Source organism: Rhincodon typus, chromosome 3 (assembly GCF_021869965.1).
Source record: "Rhincodon typus isolate 14 chromosome 3, sRhiTyp1.1, whole genome shotgun sequence".
Classification (NCBI taxonomy): Eukaryota; Metazoa; Chordata; class Chondrichthyes; order Orectolobiformes; family Rhincodontidae; genus Rhincodon; species Rhincodon typus.
Window position 1 is genome coordinate 22,335,061 of NC_063334.1, and position 21,747 is coordinate 22,356,807.

A 21,747-nucleotide genomic window follows, 5' to 3' on the forward strand; every position below is an offset into this window, starting at 1 on the left:
AAGAAAGCAAGAAATCAGCCCTGAGGTACACTCTGCTCCATACATGAGATGGGTGCCTGTCCCTGAATGCAGCATGGCTCGGTTGTGGTATTACAATGCAAGGTGTCAGTGCACTGCAAAATATTGTAGTGGAGAACTGCAATCTCAGTAGGTTGGAAGCATAACATAAAGGTATGATGAGATTGATGCATGTCCAATGCCAATTTCTGTGGAAGGGGTTGATGAAGGTGGTCATTGCCCATGGGGTGTATACCGATAATTTGGAGACTTTTGTCTGAGCTGGAAGCCTGGAGGAGAAATCAGCGAGCTGGAGCCTCCAAGCAGGCACTCGGACTTTCCTGCTACAAATCATTAAGAAGCTTGACAGTATCTAGAACTAAGCAGCTCTCATGATCGGCGCTGCCATCCACCACCTTCAACATTCACTCCCTCCACCACTGACCCAGAGAAGCAGCAGCAGGGTGGATCATCTACAAGGTGCGCTGTAGTAACTTACCAAGGCTCCTTTAATAGCAGCTTTCATACCCATGATTCAACCTCTTAGAAAGATAAAAACAGCAGATGCATGGTAACACTGCCATCTGCAAGTCCAACCGCAAGCCACACACAAACCTGCCTTGAAGCACTATCACTATTGATTCACAATTGCTGTGTCACAGTCTTGGAACTCTCTTCCTAATAACATTGAGAGTGCATCTGCATCAGTTGGACTCCAATGATTCAGAAGAAAGCTCGTCAGCAACTTCACAAGGGATGTACAATATATGTTGGCCTGGCTAGTGACACCCACGTCCCTTGAAAGAATAAAAATCTTGGAGCCAAGAAAGTGCTCTGGTAAAAAATATGCTGCACTTCATTGAAGGCAAATATATCCTTCCTAAGATGTGGTGCTCAGAACTGCTCACAGTTGTCAGCATGGCCCAACTAGGGCTTTGTATTGATGAAGCATGGCTTCTACCACCTTGTGCTGTAACCCTTTTAGCTTCTTAAATTATATTCTGCACCTATTTATGACAATTTTATAATCTGTGCACCTAAACTTCCATGTCATTTTCAATTGCAATTGCTTTTAGCTTCCCATCAGTTAAGATTACATTCCACCCATTTTATGTCCAAGGTGCACAATTTATCTACACTAAAATTCACACGCCACAATTTCATTGATTCACGTAACCTATCAACAACCTAGTGATTCTACCCTTGCATCTACACAGTTTACAACACTACCCATCCTTTTGCCGTTAGCATAAATCTCCTAAGGTGAATTGGTTGCCCCCAGTTAGGACTTTTGCTGGTTTGTCAAACCTTCAGTTGTGTTTTTTCATCCCTGAAAACTGTGGATGCTGTGTCACTGAGTATATTCAAGACCAAGATCAATTGAGTTTTGGGCACTAACCGAATACAAAAACAGGGAAGTGGTGTCACTGTAAACATTCAGACATGATCTTAAGGAATACCACAGCAGGCTGGAGATGCCATACTCTTCTTTCCATTTCTTAGGTTCTTATGACACAGGAATACACAGGCAAACAAAGGAAAACCAACAGAACAGAAAAGGACAGACAGCATGTTCTAAACTAATTTGATTTATTCCATTTTGCAAACCAGTTTCTAACTCTGCTCTGGGACCAGTTAGAATTAAAAGTGTAACTTGAGGCTAACTATCAGCAGTTTAAAACTAGGGGAACTTTTATCTTTTGACAAAAGCTTTCAAATTTCCAATTGCATAGAGCCATTAAGCACCTGTTCTGATTCCCCTAGTGAATTTATTTCTGACGATTAATGAAGACACTTTTATCCCAAAGGAGGTAATATTCAGCTAGAATCCTATTTTCTTGTGTCTTGACATTTGTTCTGTCAAGTGACTTTCTCTCGTAATTACATAATCACTGGGAAATTACAGAAATGACAGATTTTATTTAGAAATTGCAGCAGTGATGTAAGCAGAATTCAAATTCAGTTTCAGAAATCAGAACATGAGATTTCTTCACTTTCTTTCCACTGTAGTGTTTCAGGCTATTAGTTCTTTCACATCTGTCAACAAAATCCTGAAGTAGCTGTTACATAACCCAGACATAATTGGAGATCAGTGAAGTTCACAAACTGTTAAGCCCTGTATCAAGCTCAATGGAGAACTGAAATATACTCTAACATTGTAATACATTATGTGTTGCATTAAACTCTTTTATGAATTTTTGGAAAAGTTTTGAATTTAATGGAAATGATCCAACTACATTTTGGCTAACAGGAGTTTTTCAATTAGTCTTTTAGATTTTTGGCCTCAGTCAAATAAATCTTTCAACAAATAGACATCATCTTCAACTCAGGCCTTGGCTTCCGTCCTGTCAACTAGGAAAAAGATTAAGATAATCCAAGGATAAACACTTCTCTAAGTAACACGATGCTCCATCGGTCAAGCTCTCTTTATTGAGTAAAAGAGACTACTTTCTCACAGATACTTAAATTCAGCCGATATCAAATAACAGTAAAAGTAAAATTTTTGCTAAGTGTAAATATATCGAGATCAAAGTGATTATAAATGCAACTTGATGTGAATTCAAATCTGAAATGTTAAGTTCTTGATAAATCCTTGCTCCCAAATTGAATACATGGCCATTCAGCATCCCTAGACTCACAGCCAGGAACTGGATCAGTCATAAGGAAGGGCAAGGTGATGGAAACCATCTGTAGCCCACAACCTTAGTATTTATTGGCTGGACTGCAATGTATATTCCAGGACTACTCAGCACACTGGATCAACAGCATCACAACTGGCAACTGATGATGCCTAACACAGAGTTGACCATCACAGCACAAACCATCATGACATGGGATGGAAGGCTGTAATCATTCCTTCTAATTAGAACAAGCTTCACAATTCACATTTTCATTTCAATCTCTGGTCAATCAGCCTTCACCAATTGAAGACTCTCTGTACAGGCTCCTGCTAACAAATGAGAAAACTGATTTACAATGTGAAACTCTTTCCCTTTTCCAATATATGGCCTTTTTTTTCCTTCCATTACACAACTCCTCCTGGAACACTTGGTTCAATTACAGGAATTAATTCCAGTATTCTTTCGTGATAATATTTGACCTGAAGGATTGATGTTTTTGGTCACTAATTGAATCTCTGGAAAATTGTAGCCGACACTGTCTCATCAAGTTCCATTTGTCAAATCTGACAGACTGACTTTGTCAGAAAAGGCCTGACCACAAGGCATGGTCACCAAAGTAACTGGCCAATATAAATGTTAGAATGAAAATATTGATAGTCAAGAAATAAACTAAATTCACTTGCAAAACCTAACATCTTGCATATGTACAAAACAAAGTCACAATTAGACCTATCAAAACAAACCCTTTTCTGCCAGTACAAACCCTACCCTATTATTAATACACCTTATTAAAGCAGGGTAAAAGGTCAGAAAATATCCATATTAATCAGAATTTAAGCAATTCAATTGCTCAAATTTGAAATTGAGCTCATTCCCAACTTTTGATTTTTGGATCATTAGAAAGCTCTTCAGTCACTGCAACCTGCTTTGGTATTGGGACTTTGAACAAAATTGAGCTAAAAATTTGTGGAAATGTGCAGGAATTATGAAGCTTCACGTTGTATGCACAATATGGTTGATCTGGTCCAAGTAGCTGTAAAGTTTTTGATGAACAGCTAAACCAATTGTGCATCAGATATGTTCAACTCTGCGCTCCTTGGGCTTGGAGATTACACAGGAAATTTTACACAAATGAAAGAAAGTAAGAAGAAACTCACAGGGAAGTAGGCTCATATCCAATGAGAGAATAAAATAATTGTGAAGGAGAGGGAATAGTTGAAAAGAATAAGTGGTAGAAATATTGTGGTGAGTGGAAGTCCAAATGATACAGAGTTGGGTGTTTGGGTGAAGAAGTTTATGCAAAGGACAGTTGCAGGAGAATGTGAGATTATAAATGGATGTGAGAGATGCAGTCTCTAGGGAGTGGTCACAGATGGTCTTGCATGGTTTTCACCAAGGTTATGTGGCTGTGGAACCCTATTACTTAGCATTACCAGAGAACCTTCTTCACAATCAGCATAATAACATACTGAATTGAGCTTTTTACTGTCAGGAAGGAGAATAGTCTTCCTGAAGGTTGCTCTGTCACAGTCTTGTGACCTCTACTTGAATCTATCCATGTTTGAGATTCAAATGAAACAATTAGCCTTGTGAAGAATTTGATGCAAAAGAATATTTCACCACTATGATTCAACAAGGTCACAGGCAGTGCTACTATACACCAGATACGTCCTAGTAACTATCATAAATCAACACTGGAAACTACATCAAGAGCTTCCTCTCTTAATCACACCACCAGTGGCAAGTATGCCTTCGAGAAGTAGTACACAAAGAAATTTTGCAATTATTTTTTAGAAGGTCTGTGGCATCAGTAATTGTACTTAAGACTGCCTGAAATGGGCTTCACAGTAGTGGCAAACTCTTAAAAGTGATCAAATGGAATTTTTTGAATAATAATTGGTCTATGTGAGTGAATAACTCTTGATCAGGAAGAAATGCTACCAGGAAGGAAGTTAACACACAAGAGTTATGTGGTTGTTAGCAGTATTCTAGTTAATTTTGTTTTTGTCAGAATTGATCTCTGAGGTGACGACCAGCTCCTGGGATCTTGAATGAAATACAGCTGCTGATGAACTCAATTCGAGGCTCAAACTGATCAATTAGGAAAGTGAGAGATTCTACATGCCCAAGGCCGAGTTAGAGAACTTTAGAACTGCACATGGCTGGGGAGAGTAATACCCAGGTAGTGTAAGACAAAGCTTTGATGTATCAACTGTTTAAAGTGAAATTTACCTTATTATTTGAAACATTATTCATTGATTTACAGTTCATAACAGCCCTAAGCTCTGGAATTCCCTTCCTAATATCTCCACCTCACCTCCGCTCTTTAAAGCACTTAGCAAAACCAATCTCTTTGAATAAGATTTTGGTATCTGTCTTAATATCACCAGTTGTGCTTCAGTATCAGCTTTGATTCACAATGCTTCTGTGTTTTGTGATTCTACAAATTAGAGTTGTACTTGCTGCTGACTTACTGATAGCTCTTTCAAAGATGGACTGAACAGTTTCTGTTCTGTAAAATACTAACAGGTGGAGTTGAGCTGACAATGAGACTACAGCAAAGTAACATTCCCCAAAGTTGGTTTACAACAAACTAGTTACTCCAAAATTCATAAAATGTGTTGCAGTTTTATGCTTTCAATCACTGCTCAATGTTAGAGAACATGGAATCACAGGCCATTTATGTTTATAATCTCTGAGGATATGCGCATTACAGCCAAGTTCAGCATTGATGCTCATCCCTAATTGTCCATTGAAGGTGGTAGCGAGTCAGCTTCTGGACGCCTGCAAACAATCAGGTCTGGTTATAACCACAGCGCTACAGGGCTGAGGCCCTAAGATGTTGACTCCACCACAAAGAAAGAACAGCCTTAGCTCTAAGTTAAGATGGTGTGTGGCTCGGAGAGGAACTTTCAAGTAGTGGAGCTCCCATGAATCTGCAGCCCTTGTCCATCTAGGTAGTAAATGTCACTGGCTTTAGATAGTAAATGTCACTGGCTTTAGAAACTGGTGGCAAAGAGGGTGAGTCTGTGCATTGTTGCAGCTCGTCTGGTCTATGGTACATACTGCTATCATTGTGCACCAGTGAATAGAGGAAGTGAATGTTGAAGATTGTGGATGGAGTGCCAGTCAAATTGGCTGCTTTGTCTTGGATGACACTGAACTTCCAGAATGTTGTTAGAGTAATATTTCTTCAGGGAAGTGGTGTGAACTCGATCATACCCTTGACTTGTGCCACGTAGGATGTGGACAGGCTTTGGGAAGCAGAGAAGCCATTGAAATTGCAACTTCTGACCTGCTCTTATACTTTTGGCATTTAAATGCTGGTTCACTTTATTTCCTGATGAATGGTAATGCTTGGATGTTGATGGCGTGTTGTTCAGGGATGGTGATGCCATTAAATAACAAAAAAAAGAGATGGTTACATTATTGTTTGTTCAGATGCTCATGGCCTAGCACCTACGTGGCAGAAATATTACTTGCCAGTTATCAGCCTAAACTTGGATGTTGCCCAACACACAAACAGACTACTTCGGTCATTACTTTGCATACAGTATACAGAAACAAAAAATGTTTTCTTCAAAAGCATGTTTAGGATTCAAAAAACTGGAATGCTGTAATTACAGGTAATTATATATACACACACTATGTCTGCCTGTCAGTTGATGCTTAGCAAGCTCCTCAGAGGTCCTTGGACCGATCTCAACCAAACCTAGTGTAATGATACATTGGACAAACAGGGATATTGTAGGCGAATTGACATCTTGCCACATCCACAAGGACAGCTTTGGCTGCCCACCATGTGATACCACAGCCCTGCCTACATTGCATCACCACTGACACTGTAACTCAGACATGTTTTATTGCCAAGAAAACAAGTTCGATTCCAGCCTTGAGTGATTGTCCGTGTAGAGTTTGCACGTTCTCCCGTGTCTGCGTGGGTTTCCGCTGGGTGCTACGGTTTCTTTCCAGAATCCAAAGATGTGCAGGTTACATGGATTGGCCATGCTAAAATTTCCCCATAGGATCCAGGGATGTGCAAGTTCTGTGGACTAGCAATGGTTTATGTGGATAGGGCGGGGGAGTGGGTCTGGGTGGAATACTCTTCGGAGGGTCAGACTCAATGGGCCGAATGGCCTCTATCTGCACTGTAGTGATTCTATGACCTTAGCTATATATTCCAAAACCTATGTCAAAAACCACACTTTTTTGTATTTCATTTGTTTTCTTATGGCATTTTATTCACTTCATATTAGTCATGTTCTGAGGCAGTATACATCATTACTTGGTAACAGTAAGTAGCAGGAGGTTCACAGAGCAGGATAAAAGAGGCTAGAGCCAAAATGTCAACCAAGAGCAACAGAATGCAAGCACCACAAGTGCAGCAAATAAAAGACCAATGCTGTTTACGGAAGCTGTCATCTTTGATCCTCATTACAATTGAATTGGATCCAGATTAGATATCTACAGTCAAATAGAGACAAATGAATACATTGTTTTGTTTTTATGTGAATAAATCAGTGCACAAGTGTTTGTTGTGCAAAGTACAATTTTTACCTTTAAATGAGACACCTGACACAATGAATGTTCTTATGCGAGCCATAACAAAATCAAAACATTTCTCCAAACGTCAGAAAATATAACAGTTTAAGACGATTGCCAAGGAATCACTTTAACTCAAGAAGGAAGACTTCTGAAGTGGTCAATCATGAAATATCTAATGTTTGCACTGAAATTGCAGACAATAACACTGAAAAATGTAGATACATATGGCAAATGACACAAATGCTGAAATATTCAGTACTAACAATCATTGAGGAAATTAGTGTAAATGTAAATTTTCATCCTGAGGCTTTGAGAGCGATGCTAAAGATCTGGAAAGTAATTAGTTCAAATCACACAGTATAATTTTTAAATCTAATTAAACTAGAGGCAAGACAAGTAAAGCAAATGAAAGCATTGTGAAAAGTATGTGCTGTCAAATAGTGTAGAGTATTGTAACTAAACATTTAGGTACACTTGTCAGATTAAAATTGTTAATTAAATTATCTGCGTGGAACAATAAATGAGTTGCTAAATGAAATCTGTTGAATAAAAAAATTCTTAAAATTAAAATACTTCACCGATATATTTCATGGTTGGATTTTCCGCTTAAATAATAGATTCATTCAATCCCAAATGCTCAAAAGCCAAATATTTCAGCATATTAGTTCTTTTAAGTATTTTACTTTATTTTTAAACTTTCTTCTCTTTATTCCCAAATACAGATTTAACAAGAATGTAATTGCTATGTACATATTGAAAAGGAACACAGTGATGATTTGCAGTAAAAGTAATAATGAACATATAAACATATTTATTTATGAAGAGAGAACTAAGATAACGATACTTTAGAAACAGCCATACCAATAATTGATCATTCACAGTTCTTAGGGTTATAAAATTCCAAAAATGCTTTAAATGAATAAATTTCTTCTCATCATGCTTTGCAACTATGAATCCTAATTCAAGACTCCAGAGTGGACAAACATCCTCTTAGCACCACCCCTGTAAAGCTCCCTCAGAATTTTATATGCTTCAATGAATCATCTCTTATTCTTTCAAACACATTAACATTTCAGTGTACTTGTACATGAAATCTGAAACAACCATTCTTTCCATTGCTCCCCGATCAATGATTAGAACTAAGCAATTAATCCTCATGGTACTGGCATAACTCCACTGAAATTAGATGAAATTGTTGGACCTTTACAGAGCTTGAAAGTAAACAATTGTCAAACCTAATTACACCATGATAATTGTGCTAACATGTGAGGTATAATCATAAAACCTGCCTCAGGGGGACTAGGCAGAGGATGGAAAGGCAGCATCGATGGAGCCATCTATTACTACTGAGGAAGATGTTTTAGTACTTTTTCCAACCTCGATCCACTCACAGTTGGCAGAGTTTTGTATTTCCTGAGAGCAGAAGTCCCGTTTGTCATAATATACACTCCTGTTCCTTCCAACGGCCACGCAATGACTTAAGCTGAAAATATTTTCATATAGCTTCCAGTGTTTCATGTAATATCCCAGTGGCAACTTTGATATCTGTAAGACTCATGCATATACTCACAATTCGTAGAAGCCTTCTCAACTTAATCTTCAGCAAACCATTGAATTTTACAGTGCAAAAGAAATCTATACAACCCATTGTGCCAGTGTTGATTCTTAACAAGCCGCTCAATTATTCTGTCTGTTCCCTGTTCTTTCCCCATTGACCAGTAATGTTTCCCCCTTTCAAGAATATGTGCAATTCCTTTCAAAAATTATTTAAAATTCTTCCACCACTCTCTGACTTCAGATCAGAACTTGCTGTGTGAAATGTTTTTTCCTCCTCTCATCTCTGAAAATATTGTAATCGGTAAAAGAACCAAAGCGACCAAGATTTAGCTGTGAACACCTTTGGAAATGAAACAAAGAATGAAAATCAATTTATCATCCATTTTGATTTTCTCCTCTTTAAAAAAAAAGTTGTTGCTTTTCAGAATTGCTAACAACATAAGAGACAGAATTCTCCTGCTCTTAAGGTGTAACAATGTAATGAATATAACAACAAAAAAAGGGATGAGGAGCAAGCTAGTTTTTCAGCCCTTCAATCATGCTTGTCCATTCAAAACAATCATGGCTGATCTTCTACCTCAACTCCCCTCTCTTTAACTTCTTTTGCACTCAAAAGTCTATTAACCTCCATCTTGAGTGTCCTCAATCTTGGCCTTAAATGGTTTGCCCCTTGTTCTGAGACTTCCAGGCAGGGAAAAATATTGTCAGTAACTACCCAGTCAGGCTTCTGGAGAATTTTTTGTTTCAATGAGATCAGCTTTCTTTCTTCTAAACTTTAGAGGACATAGATGAAATAACTGCATTGAGGTTAGTAGCCTGTCACCAATTCACCTTTTATTTACAGCTGCAAAGTATATGGGCTCTGACCAGCCAGTTCAAAGCCAGTCCCTAGACTGAGGAGACCTCCTGAATCTCCTGTTTATATCTGTCACCCAGGGCTCATGGGACTGGCCCAGGTTAACAACCCCCATCAAGGATCTCATAGTCATTGAGACCTACCTGTCCCTGGTTCCAATCACTACAGTGGGCCTATAGTCTACTCCTCGTAGGTCAATTCAGGAAATAATCTAGTCAACATTTTGTCTTCCAATTGTAAACATCTCCCAGTGTCTCACCATCCAAAAAAAATATGCATTTTGTTTATTTTTCCTTCACAAAGTGGATTATTTCAAAATTCTCCAGATTGTATTTCATCTTCCATATTCTTGTTCACTCACCCAACCTGCTTACACCTACCTGCAGACTCTTTCCAACCTCGCCACATCTTACTTTCCATTGTTGCAAAGTTGGGTACAGTACTAGTGGATTGGAAGGCAGGACATTAGAATTTGGTGTTTGCAGACTGTTGGTGCTTGCAAAATGCGACGGAGGAATCAGTGCATGGTCCCTTTAAAAGATGACGTGCTTTTTCTATGTTTAGAGATTCAAAAAGGATGTCTGTGGGTTTGCAGGTGCACAGAGTACCCGAATTAAAACATTTATAGCAAAAGGCTATACTGTTAGCAGGCAAAGCAGCATTTTTATCAAGAAAACAGGTTTTCGAATTTAGCATTTAAATTTAAACCATGCCTTTTGATAACAAAAACCACTTAAATTTAATCTGATGGTTTCGACAACATCAAATGGTAAGAATTTGATATGTCATCAAGGGTATAAAAGATGAGGTAATTTGGAAAATTGGGGGAGAGCCAACTGTCATCTGCCAAGAGAACAGCTCTCAGCACTAAACAAAGAATCACTGGTTCTCACAGAATTCTCTAAGCCTCAAAGTAAGTTCCATCTAAATTAGAGGTACCTATGGCACAAATAATGTTCTTAACAAAAGAATTCGACAGAGAAGGCAAAGAACATTCCGGAAGACGTATCCTGGCTGTAATTTTGAAATGCTAAATTCTAATTTTTTAATTTTATTTTCTCTTAGTGGTACTTGTATTTACAGATAGTTCTCCTATGATGCAATAGTTGCATTCTTGCATGACCTCACACTATGGAAAACTGCACTATGGAAAATCACGTTATGGGGAAATAACTATCGAAAATTGCTATATCTGTATAGCAGGAAGTTCACGTTATTCAAACAGCATTCACTATTCATCAATCATGTTATAGCCAATTCGCACCAACGAAACATGCGGTAAAGCAGAACTACCTGTATTGGAAGAATATACCATTATAATCTTGTTTATTCGGGAAGATAGTAGTTAGAAGGAGTTTATTCAGTTTGTTAATAGTTTGGTTGATTTGTTCAGTGTTATAGTTAGATAAGTAAATTGTTACTTGTTGATTATAACGTGAGTGTCAGGGGTTTATTTTATTTAACCACTCCATTATAACTGATTGAGGGCTCTTTTAACAGATTATAGGGTGAGGCGCACCTCTCTGGGTATTTCGGTTTTAGTTATCAGAGGGGCATTGACCTCCATTTTATAACTCATTAGGAGCTCAGGTCCAGGATCTGGCCAGCTCATGTCTGGAATTAGGACAAGTTGGGACCGATGGGGTCTGGGATTTGAAGGGATCTGGACAGATTTAGGGTACAAAAAGTTCTAGCAGATTTAAACAGACTTAGGTATTAGTGTCCTAGATCACTTCATAAAACTTAGGCGAGAAGTGGAAAATCTGTTTAATTTTGGCTGCTTGTTGTTGGTTAGACCAAATATGAGGTAATGGCTCTTTCAGCCACTAAGAGTTTTCTTGAGGGTGGAAGAAGTGACTTTACCGGTTTTACAAAAGGTGAGCAAGGAAAAGCCATTGGAATTGTCAGGCAAGCTGGGGTTGGGAATTGCCTTTGTCTGTCAGAAAAGAAGAGGTGATTATAGCAATTGCTCAACATTTAATTTTGATGGAAAGAATCTTTAGAAATGGCTAGAATTCAATTGCAGATGAAACAGTTTAAACAGGAAAGGGAAATGTTTATAATACAGTTTATCAGCAGAGGCAAGATAAAGTGAGAGAAGAAAGGGAGAAAGAGAGAGAGTTTGAACTTCAGAAGTTGCAAATTAAACAGGATAAGTGACTTAAAATGATGGAAATGAAGGTAGAAGATAGGCTTATTGAGGAGGGTGATGATGAGCAAGCCCATCATAGCCAAAGACCTGGTAGAGATATATACAAATATATCAAAACATTACCAAAATTCAATTTTAAAAAAGTGCAGTAGCCTTTTCATTTCCTTTGAGAAATTGGTTAAACAGATGAACTGGTCAGAGACTATGAGGGTAATGTTAATTCAGACCAAGTTGGTAGGCAGGGTTAGTGAGGTGTTTGCAGCCTGTCAGAAGAGGTGTCAGGAGAATATGAAGAAGTAAAACAGATTATTTTGTGTGCCTATGAATTGGTACCAGAAGCATATTGATAACCATTCAGAAATATATGAAAGGAACCAGGTCAGACTTATATCAAGTTTGACAGAATTAAACAGAGCAAGTTTGATAGATGGGGGAGAGCATTAACGATAGAAAAGACATTTGAGGATCTTAAGAGATGTTATTCTGCTGGAGGAGTTTAAAAACTCACTTCTAGAAATGATAAGAACTCATGTGAGGAACAGAAAGTTCAAATATCGAGAAGAGCTGCAGAGATGGCGGATGGATATGCGTTAGTGCATAAATCAAAATCTAGCTTCCGACAGCAATTTCATTCTGTGAGGGATAGACATTGAGAAAGAGGGAGATCATTCAGTGAAAAACAAAAAGTAGATTACAGTGGAAACAGTTTACCACAGGTGAAAAAAGAAACCCAAGAGGGTGGAAAAGAGGGGAAAGACCTCAGGTATTTTCACTGCAATAAAGGTGGGATACACAAAGTCACAGTGCTGGTGGTTTAAGACAGGCTCTGGGAAAAAGGATGTAGTAAAAGAGGCTAAGCCAGTGGGATTAGTTGAAGTAGTGAAGGAAACCCCAAGAGAAGTTGAGGAGCTGCAAGGGAGTGCACAGCCTAGTCACAGGCTGGATAGGAACATAGTGCCTGATCTTTTCAAAGACTTCACCTGTGTGGCTAAGGTTTACTCAGGTAGAACAGGGGGAGTAGGTAATGAAGTTAACATATTTAGAAATACAGGAGCTAGTCAGTCTCTAATAGTAAGAGATGAAAATATTTGCACTTCCTCCAAAATGTTACCCGAGAGAGTGATAATCTGTGGAATAAATGGAGAGAGAACTGCTGTTCCCCTGTGTAAGAAAAGGCTAGAAAGTTCAACTGAGAGTAGGAAAATGATAGTGGGAGTGATTGAAAAAGTGGTTATTCCAGGAATACAGTCTGTACTTGGAAACAACATAGCTGGATCAAAGGTGTGAGTAATGCCCATTGTCGCAGACAGCCCAAAAGAAAACCAGGGGGCTGAGGAATTAAAAGGAAAATACCTTGGAATTTTTCTGGACTGTGAGGTGACAAGATGCCACAGCCGTAAGCTAAAACAAGAAGGGAAAACAAAAGAGAATGATGAAGGAGTTGAGGTCCAGTAAGCTGACACTGTTTGAAGAAATGGTAAAGGAAAAACCTAAGCAAGTACAGGATCAGGCAGAAATGTTTAGTTCTGAAAGATGAATAGACTTACAACAAAAAAATGAGACAATAAAGGATTTTTACCATGAAGCCTACTCTGAAAAGGAAGCAGAATGTATTCCAGAATGCTATTACCCTAAAGCGGAAATGGATATCTTAGCAGGTTAGTGAATGTGAGAAATAGGCGAAAGTTCACCAGATTGTGTTGCTGATAGAATTCAGACAGGGAGTATTGCAGGTGGTTTATGAATTGTCTGTAGGATGTCATCTAGGAGTGAGGAAGATTCAGGCTAAGATAGTGAAGCATTTCTATTGGCCTGGATTACATAAAGATGTGGTTGGGTTTTGCCAGACCTGTCATACGTGCCACAGGCAGTAATAAAACCAGCACCTTTAAAGACACTTCCCGCATTTGGAGAACCTTTCACACAGGTTAGGATTGACTGTGTAGGTCCCCTCCCTAAAAACAATAATGGAAACCAGTATTTGTTAACCATAACAGATGTGTCTACCAGGTTTCCAGATGCAATTCCATTATGAAATGTCAAGGCAAAAAAAGGTTGTGGAGGAGTTGCTTGCTTTCTTTACCAGTTATGAATTACCCAGGGAGATTCAGTCAGACCAAGGGTTCAATTTTACTGCCAAATTATTTAAGGAGGTCATGGATAATTTAGGCATCAATTGCTTTAAATCCATGCATACCATCCTGAAACCCAGGGAGCATTGGAAAGGCAGAATCAGACCCTAAAGACGATGCTGAGGGCTTATTGCCAGGATGATCCGAATGATTGGGATAAACATATCCCATTTATATTATTTACTATTACTGATGCTCCAAATGAATCAACCCTGTTTACTCCATTTGAATTGATATTTGGACCTTTAAAATCAATTAAGGAAAAGTTGATAGGTCAGAAGTCAGAGATCTTACGGTTGGATTGTGCTTCTAAAGTAAGAGAAAGATTAAGCAAAGTAGGTGAATTAGTAAGACAACATTTGAAGGTGGCACAGAACATAATGAAGCAAAAAGCCAATAAGAAATCTAAAATTCGTAGGTTTGTCCATGGGGATAAAGTAGGAGATCCCTTCAAAGCAAGGTTTAGTGGCCCCTATCAGATTGAGAACAAGTTAAGTCAGGTGAATTATCTGGTAAAGATGCCAGATAGGGAAAAAAATATTATTTGGTATGTCATGCGAACGTGCTGAAACCTTACCATGAAGAGAAAGGGAACCAGAGAAAGAAGTATTAGTTACTGCCACTCAGAGCGAGGAATCAAATCCAGATGATGTAGATTTTGACGTGCCTCAGAATAAATTGAATAATGAGGAAGTCCTTAAAGATAGGGTAGTAAACTATCTGTCCCAGGAACAGAGAACTAAATTAAAATATTTATTACAGTGCTATGATGACATATCTATAAACAGAGTGGGGAGGACTAATAACATAGTACATGAGGTTGACTTAAGGAATGTTGTTCCAAAAAAACAAAACCCCTACAGGTTTAATCCTTTCAAAGCAGCGCAGATTCAGGAGGAAGTGGAAGCGATGCTTCAAAAAGACATCATCAAACTAAGTCAAAGGGGGTGGAGTTTGCCAATCGTGTTGGTTCCCAAACCTGATGGTACTCAACGATTTTGCATAGATTATCGGAAGATTAATGCCTTGACTAAATGGGACTCATACCCAATTCCGAGGCTAGTAGGACAAACCACTTACATCACAAAGTTGGACTTACTTCACAATTATTGGGAAGTACTTATGTTGGAGAGAGCGAAAGAAGTTTCTGCTGTTGTAACCCCAATGGGCTGTATCAATTTAAAGTCATGCCCTTTGGAATGATAAAAGCACCAGACACTTTTCAAAGACTTATGAACAGAAGTGTGGCAGGATTGACTAAATGCCGTCTATATAGATGACTTAGTGATCTTAGCCATTCGCGGAAAGATCATATGGTGCATTTGGCAGAGTTCTTTGAGCGACTATGGAAGGCAAAGTTGGTCATAAAGTTGGCAAAAACAGAATTCACAAAGGCGGAAGTGACGTTCTCAGAGCATAACATCAGACACAAAGGAACTTGAAGACAAAGGCTATCGAGGAATTTCTAAGACCATCCTCCAAGAAGGAAGTGCTACGATTTTTAGTATTGTGTGGATTCTACAGGAAATTTGTACAAAACCTTAGTACCGTGGTGGCACTGCTGACGAATTTGTTAAAAAAGAACACAAAATTTTGGTGGACAGAACAATGCCAGGAGGCATTTGAGAATTTAAAAGTGGTGTTAATCAATACACCAGTTTTAGCCACACCAAATTTTTTGAAATCCTTCAAAGTCACCATCGGCACATGAATGTAGGTGTTGGAGCTGTGTTGTTACAGGAGAATGATTGTGGAATTGAAAGGCCAATTGGTTATTTTTCAAAAAAACTCAGTATCCACCAGAAAAAAACAATTCAATCATTGAAAGAGAGTTATTGAGTTTGCTACTGGCCTTACAACATCTTAATGTCTTTGTTGCAAGCAATACATCAGAAACGGCTGTGTACACCAATCACAATTCTTTGACATTTCTGGAAAGATTTAAGTTCAAGAACACTAGATTATTTCATTGGATTCTTATGTTACAAGCATTTAATTTACAGATGGTACATAGTGCGGGTTGTGAAAATGTTATTGTGGATGCTTTATCACGGGTTTAAAAGCAAAATGTTTATATCAGATAGAAATTGTAGTGTTCAATGTTGTATACACGTAGAATTAGTATGAGATGCATAATTCTAGATTAATGAGATTTGGATCTAGTAATAATGGTGTTAAGGTTTAGAAAAGAAAAAATGAAGCCATGTTTTTATAATGATGGTTGGTTTTCTTTCTTAAAGGGGGTGGAGTTGCTAAGTCGGGTAGAGTATTTGTGGATTGGAAGGCAGGACGCTAGAATTTGGTGTACCTAAAATGCAATGTGGAAAGTAGTGTGTGGTCCCTTTAAAAGATGATGTGCTTTTCCTATGCTTAGAGATTCAAAAATGATGTCTGTGGGTTTGCAGGTGCACAGAGCACTTGAGTTGAAAAATTTGTATCAAAAGGCTGTACTGTTAGCAGGCAAAGCAGCATTTTTACCAAGAAAACAGGTTTTTAAATTTAGCCAATTAATTTAAACCAGGCACTTAGACACCATAAACCAATTAAATTTAAATCTGATGGTTTTGACAACAAAGGACCAATCTTATTATAAGAAATTGAAATCTCATCAAGGGTATACAAGATCAGGGCATTTGGAAAATTGGGGGAGAGCCAAGTGTCATGTGCAAAGAGAACAGCTCTCAGCTCTAAATGAAGAATCACTGGCTTTTACAGCATTCTCTAAGACTTGGAGTAAGCTCCATCTAAACTAAAAGTACCTATGACACCAATAGTTAATGTTCCTGACAAAAGAATTTACCAAAAGGGCGTTCCTGATAAAAAAATTCATCGGAGATCACACACATTAACTTAGTTCTTTACTAGTTGATAAAGGAATTGCTTTGAATTCACAAAGATCAACACTGATTTGAACAAAAGTTGGTAGGTAGGAAAATTTCATCGAAATAGCAGTGTAATGGGTGGGTTGGAGAGAAAGAGATATAAAACTGATCATTTTTCTCCTCAGCATGTGAAAATTATGTTAAGATTCTTTATCGACTGATTGGCTAAAGCAATATTCTGGCTTTCAGTCATGTAAGGATCTAAATTCAATATCAGTTTAAAAACTAATTCAAAAAGTACAAATAACTCACTTAATTGTGATTTAGGCAACATGTTAACTTAATGTTGTCTGTTCGTTTCAATGATGACAGTTGCCTACCAGTACTAATGGTGGTGTTGATTGGCTGCCTGTATCAGCAGGAGATCAATATTGAGAGTGTCTACTATCACTCAAATGTAAACTTCTCGTCTTAAAAAGGAGAGGTGTACTGCAGCTGGGGCAGATTTGAAAGTCATGCAGGGAAGTGTGAAACGTTGAAGAGTTGCACAACAAGAGATAGCACAAGTTTCAAGACTTTCCTAAGCTGCATTGAATATTCTTGGAAAGGAATGATTCCACGTGTCTGCTGTGGGCCAAGAGACCCTCATACTCAGAAGGAGATGGGAGCAAATATTTCCAAAGGTTAATACCAGGAATTTAGTCCCAAAGACGTGGAATGGCTACCACAAGAAATTCAAAAGCCTTACCAAAGGATTCAAGATCTGTGAGCTCAGTTAAAATGCCACATCCCAAGAGATGCACCACCAACCTCAACCACTGTTCAATAATTTACATCAGCCACTGTTTAATAATCTCCATCAATCAGAACTCATACATAACATGTATAATAGTATGATCCCAGCTGATGCTGATACCAGGGCAAGTCAGATCACAGTGAAATTGGTTTGAGAAACTGTAGGTTTTATTTGCTTTTTGTTTGCCATGGAGGGCAGTCACCAAAAATATTTACAAGAGGCTGCCAATGTATATTTACAAAGGAACATAAATGTTACTGCACAAAAGAAAATCTCGAACTATCTAACATTATACACAAACTTTTGGAGCCATCTACTTACAATATATCAGAATGAAAAATTCATCCCTTTTATCTCAGCAATCACCTTAGTAACCTTTAAAGCTCAGTAAAAGGTCATCCTCTATCTCCATGTTAAAACTTCTTCACATTTAGCTTGCATTGCTATAATCAGTTTTCTTTCAGCAACTTTGAGGATTCAATTAATACAATTGCCTAAATAGGATGTCTCACCTATGGACCTTTGAAACAAGCTGCAAACTCGGCTCACATTTTTACATCACATGGGTTCCCTAAACGCAGACTTCAACAGCATTATAAGGTATATTCACCTCTGACAGCTCCACAGGTTTCTGCTTCTGGTGTTTTCCTCCCAGCACTTGTCTCAAGCTTGACTGCTTAGAACCACTAATAACAGCACATCTGCTGTTATGAATGCCTTTTCTCTCTGTGAACCTATATGTGGACCCTACTCTCCATATCATTCCCTGGATAGTGTAAAACTCAAGTCAGCAAACTGAGTATCTGTTATTTCTCAGGAAACTTGCTGGTCATTTACCTGAAATATGTCGTCTTGTAAATGCTGTTTTAACGCAAACGTTCAAAATGACATTTTCTTTTTTAGAAAAGATACCAAATCCTCTCAGAATTGAAAGCTAAAACGTATATTTCCTCTATATTAGAAACCAAATTCACTCATAACATTAATAATGAACCTTTATAACAATAAGTTTGACACACTCTCATGTATGTGACACTGGCCTCACATCCAGTTCTCAGTGTACCTACCTTGCCAGTTATTCAACTGTCACAGCCCATCAACCACATCTATTGACATACTTCCCTCTCTCTAGCAGAGCAAAGTACCAGACTCAGCAGCAGCTAGCTATAGGGGGAAATATACACGTGTGAATTTCTTCTCCTGATGGAGAAGACAACAGGTAAACCTTTTTTGCTAGTTGCTAATTTACACATTACCCATAGCCTGTACAGACTGGCTACATGCCTCTCTGAAATCTATCACATGCTACAGACACAAGTGTAACCTGACAGCAGTGCAAAGATGACATTGGCAGTCATAGAATCATTAAGAAACAGATGGACTCCATTCAACTCCTTGAGCTGATGCCAGATCTTTCCAGAGCAACCAAATTCCATAAGTCAGTTCCTCCTGTTCTATCACCTTAACCCTCCAAGTTAATTAATGTCAAGTGTTCATTCAGTTCTGGAATTTGCTGGTTACAAGAATGATGGAATTGGAAATGATTAATGAATCAAAAAGAAGTCAAATGGACACTTGAGGACAATTAACTTTTCGGGCAAAGGGGATAGAGCAGAGGGACTTGACTGGATTGTCCCACAGAAAGTTGGGACTAGCTCTACTGGCTGAATCTCCATTTGTGCTTTAATGCCTCTACAATTGGCTGTAAAATGTGCCCATTTTCAGTGAGGCCATCCATATTGAAGCACAGACCATCACACATTTTGTTCTCTGGGGTTCAGGAATAATCGCTGAATACCCTGGGTCAACAGTCAGGCTGATAGTTCTTCCCTCCTTCATGTTCTAGCTGCTTGCTCTGTTCAACCGGAAGAAAAATCAACTAGTAATGAACCTGCAGTTACTGATGATCCCTTTGGATAGTGCTGATGGGGTCCTCCCTGCTGATCAATTTGCCCTCAATGTTTGTGAATAGGATTGGGAAATGTCTGGAACATTGAGGTCTAAAATGGTTCTGCCTGCATCAAAGAAGCATTGGTACACTTACTGATGTCATGAGATGCTTGTTCTGTATAATTCCAACAGATATTTACTGTCCATACACTAACATGCCTGGAGTATGGTGTCCAACACAACTTGTTTCAAAACAGTGCACACACTAGGATGCCATTGTGGAACTCAAAGTATAATTGTAGCACTAAAAAGCGGTGTAAATAATTTTGGTTCTCACCTGGAATCTGCACAAACTGCAGTTTTCCAATCTGATTTTCAATGGCCAACAGGCAATGACTTAACCAGAAATGAAAAACAAATTATTGGACACATCTAACCAGGTCTACTAAATGGATTTGGTAATATTTAACATATTTTAGAAAAGTTGTTTTGTATTTGAATATAGCATCTTTTACTGAAGTCACATTGCCTCTCTAACTTGTTACAAATTAAATGCAACTTTTCGGGTGTCAAAATCACAATTATCCTCGATAGCACAGCGGGGATGGGAATTACAGGGGAGAGAGGGGGACAGGGCAGTGATGTGGATGCAGCACAGAATGCAAAACAGGAGAGGAAGGGGGGCAGTGGGAGAGAAAGAGACAAAAGCAGGGTAAGATAGGTCAGAAACAGAGGGTTGCATAGTGGGTGGGATAACATAGCAAGGTTAAGGACAGATAGAGGAGGCATACAACTGCATGCTACTAGAGGCAGCATTACACTCTTCTCCTGCTGTCTGCCGTCCCGTGGTGTTTTGCCTCTTCCTCCAGCCACAATCGAACCACTTTTAACCTACAGGGAACGGATTTTCCAATCTGGTGGTCTGCGAATTTCCAGTGGCGGATGAACACATAATCGCCCTCTTATTAGATGTCTGAGTGCACACTGAACATCTAGAAATAGATGTGGCATCAATTAACTTCTACATCAGGAAAATGATCAAAGCACAGAGCCTGAGAACAGGAGAAGGAGGGGAGTTTAGCCAGGGATCATAACTTGTATCTCAGGGTTTAGTCATTGTAATTGCGTCGTTAAAGCTGTATTGTGGCTGAAATGCATCATGTTCAGCTGTGTTAACTTTGGCACTATACAGTTCCAAAAGGCACATGTTTATCCTGAGTAAAATTGCCCCCAGTGATAAAGCATCCTTTTGGTTAACAAGTCTAAGTTGAAAAGTTGGGCAGCACGGTGGCTCAGTAGTCAGCAGCACTGTCTCATTGCACCAGCAACCTAGATTCAAATCCAGCCTTGGGCAATCGTCTGTGCGGAGTTTGCATAGTCTCCCTGTGTCTTGTGTGGGTTTCCTCTGGATGCTCTGGTTTTCTCCCACACTCCAAAGATGTGCAGTTTAGGTGGATTGGCCATGCTAAATTGCCCAAAGTGTCCAGGGATGGGTAGGCTAGATTAGTAGTGGGAAATGCAGGGTTACAGGAATAGGATGGGGGAGTAGGCCTGCTGATGCTCTTCAGAGGGCTGGCGTGAACTTGATGGGCCAAATGACCTGCTTCCACACCATAGGTATTCTATGATATACACTGGTTTATACATGTACCCAGAGTGTTGGTCTAGTAACATTCTTATTAATATCGATTATACAAATTATTAGACACATAGGCAACATGCACACACCTATTCTATCACCTATTTTGATGAAAATTTCTTATTTTCTATCTCCCTGGCTATTATCTAAGATGGCTGGAACAATCTATATCAAATACTGTTTAAAAAAATTAAGATTGCGTTCTTTATTTGATTGTGGTTTTGAAGATTGCATTCAAAAGAAAGATCGCACTCTGCAATAACAAACAGAACTGCATTAAGGAGCAAATGAGATCTAGTGCAGGGATTTTTTCTGCAGGAACTCTGCATTCCAGTCAAGCATTAGAACCTTGTCACTGTTACAAGGTCATATTATATTCACATAATGAGAAAGCAAGCAGAATAGTTGGCCTCTAATTGGATGAAAGTTCCTTAAAACAAAACAAGCACATTCTGTTTTAAAAACAGCAAAGAAGTGTGCTGGAAGGAATTTGCAGCAGGGGCCGAGCAATACTGAAATTACAATGTATAGAACCAACACAATAAAAATTTACTTTGCGATTACATAGCACGGTAAGGATTTGAGGAAAGATAGGAGAAAGCAGTAGTTCTAAATAGGCGCTTTCCGAAGTATTTCGAGCTGCAGCATCAGCCCTGACTACAATGTCCTGTGAAGATGCACCAGAACTCAGCATATTACAACCCTAATAGCTAGAAATAAATCATATTGTAATATGTAGA

At 38.7% G+C, this 21,747-nt stretch overlaps 1 protein-coding gene across 3 annotated transcripts in view; it reads right to left on the bottom strand.

Annotated features, from left to right (window-relative positions):
- The window catches only part of LOC109918040 (endophilin-A1-like), a 127,104-nt gene that overhangs the window by 42,195 nt on the left and 63,162 nt on the right, over positions 1 to 21,747 (bottom strand). The window contains exon 1 of one of the 3 annotated variants that reach the window (XM_048595353.1): positions 20,188 to 20,333. The exons of the other annotated variants lie outside the window; for them this stretch is intronic. The gene's annotated coding sequence lies outside the window, so the exon portion shown is untranslated. Of the gene's footprint in view, positions 1 to 20,187; positions 20,334 to 21,747 lie in introns of those variants that run through there. 3 annotated transcript variants of the gene reach the window in all.